General features: G+C 37.2%; 1 pseudogene; it reads right to left on the reverse strand.

Moving 5' to 3' along the window:
* Positions 1-3,703: 3,703 nt before the first annotated feature.
* Positions 3,704-4,239, reverse strand: LOC108166073 (Ig heavy chain V region 6.96-like; annotated as a pseudogene).
* Positions 4,240-4,246: the final 7 nt, after the last annotated feature.

Below are 4,246 nucleotides of genomic sequence, written 5' to 3' on the forward strand. Positions count from 1 at the left end.
TTGTTGAACATTAAGAGCAAGCTGTGATTGGCRCAGTTTTTATTTTTCACAGCCCAGAACATGTAGACCTACACACTTGAATGAATAAGGTGTGGCACAGCATGAGGAGTCTTTTTGTCTCTAAGCAGTACATATATAAATACGATTCTATACATGTATAGAAACATACTGTATATTATATATAGACACACACATAAGGATCCGATTGTTTGTTGTGCACTCGCAGCATGAGGTATATATTTACCCAGAAACTAGGCGCATCCTCGCCGCCCCTGCTCTCTGCCGTCTGTAACCCTGTAGCACCAGTGGACCTCCTGTACTGCTCATCCTCCTTCTTTCTGTGTTCAAAGTGCCAATAACTTTGTGAAAGCCCTGTAACTGTGACCCAACGTTATCAAAGATAATTGCACATTAACAACTGTAAAATAAATGCAAATTATAGAAATGGAACTCAAAAASAAACTTGTYATGAATWAAAAAAAAMAAGAAACATCCTAATAAAAGATTTGTAACGATTTGTTTTTTTTTGTCTGTTGCTTCTGAATCTTTATCTCATGCTCATTTCAATGCACAAACACAAAGAGATGCAGCTTTTTTAGCACACTTCACTGCTCTCTCTCATGGAAGCTGTCATGTGTGACCAGATTTCCATGCTATGTAAAAATGTCCAACACAGCTGTTGCTTCCTTCATTTGGTTTAAGTCTGGTTTTTCCACTTGATAAACTTGACTTTGCATAACCGGGTGGGAATAAAAAACCTCGTTAGGTGATAAATATTTTATGTTTTCATGCTGAAATAAATTCACTGCTGCATAGAGTCACTAGGATTTCAAATGTTACATTTTTATATTGTTTTAATTCTCTGGAGTTTTTATTACTGTGTGTCTTTACAGATCTTACAAAGCATTACTAATTTTGCTCTTTTGTCGTCGTTTGGTGAAGATGTAGAGTAACTCGTAAAGTAAATGTATCGGTCTCATTTGTAGCATGATCTGGAATGGAAAATAAAAATAAATAAGCAGCAACCTTTAATTTTAATGTATTTTATTCAGGGTTTGAAACGTCTGCTAGGAAATAACAGACGTTTCCTGTAAAACAGATCCTACTCATGGACTTTGATTTATTTACGTTTTTACGTTCTTCATGTGGAAAATATTGTTGATCCAAGGTAGATTATGAGACTGAACTTGTGCTACTTTTTTTATATTAAAGTATACTTTTCATTTCATTCAATGATCAAGTTCCCAGAGTTTGGAGGAAGAGTGGAAAGGCACAGAATCCAAGATGTGTAATATCCAAAAGTTTCCACAATCCATCATGACTTGGCTAAATTTGCTGYGTTGTTTTTATCGAGTCCAAAGTCAGCATAGTCGTCTTCTAGCAGTCTTCCTTCACYTGACAATCTTTATGCAGCTGCTAATKTATTTTCCAGCAGCACTTGGCACCTACCAACACTACTAGAAATACCAATACCTGGTGCAATAAGCATGTCACCATGCTTTATTGGTTGGCACAGTTGCCAATCGAAGCCCCACAGACAAGTTATGGAGTATTGCTCAGAAAAAGAGGCGAGACATCAGAAGCAACCCGGGTTGCCTTAACACAGCAACACAGCCACAACAAGATGGACGATAAACCACGCCACACTGGGTCAGTGATTTGTGCCAAAAGACGTCCAAGAGGAACATTCACTAGGCTGACATGTCTGTATTACCTGGAGGTCTTCTGTAATATTCAAATTTTCTGAATGTTGGATTTTTGTTAGCTGTAATCCATAATCATCAAAATTAACAGAAGTAAACGTTTGAAATATGTCACCCAGTGGGCAACGAATGAGTATACGCGTTTCACTTTGTGAATTAATTGACTCAATAGATCTACTCGTATAGGAAACTGACTAACATTAGGGAGGGTGATGAAGTTACTACTGAAGCTTTGTGTTGGTCACTGATTGCTAGTTTTTTAATAAGTTCACGAGTCTCAGGATTTCAGACTCTTTTTGTATTTATTCTGGCTCCTAGTCAGTTCCTCTAGGTCTCACTGGTATGCTACTGGTAGAAAGGACTATGACCTCTACTACCACTGCAACTAGAATTATAAAATTGTGGAGAGTCTTAAGCATTAATCTGAAGAATATGTTTTCATAAAATAGCATGACGATAGTTTGTGCAATACATGTAAATGGTCTTAAAACTCTTGTCTGAGCAGCGTAGGCCTTGAGAGGAAATGGATATTTTGAAAAGAAACAAAGGAAGCAATAAGAAGCCATGATGGAGTTAAAATACAACGTACACAGCAGCTTACCACAAAGGTACAATGCCATCATCAAGAATCACTTTTACTCTTGAACTTTCAGGTTTTGTTAAAGATCGAAAAATACATCATATTTCTGATATTTCAAGGCAAATACAGTGGATGGAGTCACTGTCCTAAACTGGTACTCATGGTTCAGAAATTGCTGACACAGTTTGGCCCAAATAGTAGAAATATAAACTAAACTACCTGCTAGTGTTCATATGGTAAACTTATATTTTCCTGTTATTTTTTACTTCATGTCCTTTAGGCTCCATGTGAGGCACCAATCACTGTCAATGCAAAACAAAAGGCAGATTTCTAGGTGTTTTTGTTTCTGCACCACCTAGTGTTCAAGTGTTGTCTGGACGGCATGAGGCAGGAAATCACAACAGTAGGTGCCTATATATGCCATCCATTCCAATCCTTTTCCAGGTGCTTGTCTGACCCAGCTCATTGCATAGCTGCTAAGCGTGAACCCAGATGTCGTGCAGGTCAAGGTGTGAGATTGTCCAGGTCTTTTAGTCACTGGTTCAGATTCTGTCAGAGTCTGACCACCAACACCTGCAAAAATGTAAACATAATTATAGCCTGGGTCTCGAAAAAGGATCAATTCTAACTTAGGTAAGCAGAAGATGTTCACCTGTCCAGCAGACGGCTAACAGCAGCAGTGATGTCCTGCAGTGCATCATGTTGAACTGAGTCTTTCTACTTTGCCAGTTTTACTGCTTGGTATTTAAAACTGTGTGAGTTTATCAGTTTTGCATGAACTCCTCCTCAAAAGGAGGAGATGGAATCATGTGATGTTTTGCTCGAGTTTTGGCAGCAAAAGTCAGATAACTTTTAATCATCTATAACATCAATAAAAAACAAATACATAATTAACAAAAAAAGGCATAAAGTACTACAAAAAAATTAACTTGCTTCACTTATAGCTCCTCTTTAGCTCTGCTGTAAAAATAAGGCTTGCTGAATAACTATTATCTTTTTAATAAAATATAAAGATATTGCAATGTTTTAAAGAAAAAGTTTACCAAATAAATTAAAACAGTAAATTTAATAAGATTACTATGGTTACAGTTTTCTTTTAATTGACTTTTTGATTTCCCCCATCTTTGATATTAAATCAGTTTTTGTCAACAATTGTTTTGGAGCACCTACTGAAGTTTTCTGAAACACAAAATGTTTGTTGAAATTTTTCAGCATCAAGAGCAAAAAGATAAAAACCAGCTGCTTTAATCTAGTTTCATTGCTTTCACAAATGTTTCTATATTTTCCTTTCTGGTATGGAAAATTTTATGGAAGGGCTAAAAATTCAAACTATAAAATATAAGTAATGATAGATCTGAAGACGTATCAATTGATGCAATAAGACGTGAGATCTCACAGATTAATGTTTATTGCTGCTGGAGGTTTTTGTACAGCTGCTCAACCAACTTCAGTCACTGTGTCTATCGAGCGCAGTAATAAACAGCTGAATCTTCAGTCTTCAGGCTGTTCATCTGCAGATACAGCTGTTGTTTACTGTTGTCTCTGGAGATGGTGAACCAGCCTCGAACTGACTTGAGAGTAGTGTGTGGTGCCACCATTACCACTGATATAAACAAGCCACTCCAGTCCTTTTCCAGGAGTCTGTCTGATCCAGTGCATGCCTTAGCTGCTGGATGTGAATCCTGAAGCTGTACATGTCAGCTTGTGGGATTCTCCTGGTCTTTTAACCACTGATTCGGATTCAGTCAGAGTCTGACCATCAACACCTGTGAGTGACACAGTCAGAAAGTTGAGCTGATTTTAGAGGAAAGTTGCACAAAAATCTATAAAATATTCCTTCAACTTTTTCTCACCCATAAAGCAAATCATTAAAAGGATCAGTCCTGATCTGTAGTCCATCATGTTCAAATATGTTTCTTGTTCCCTGACAACCTAAACACTGTCACATTAATAAAGCTGGAAG

Source organism: Poecilia reticulata, unplaced genomic scaffold, assembly GCF_000633615.1.
Source record: "Poecilia reticulata strain Guanapo unplaced genomic scaffold, Guppy_female_1.0+MT scaffold_1099, whole genome shotgun sequence".
In the NCBI taxonomy this organism is placed as follows: Eukaryota; Metazoa; Chordata; class Actinopteri; order Cyprinodontiformes; family Poeciliidae; genus Poecilia; species Poecilia reticulata.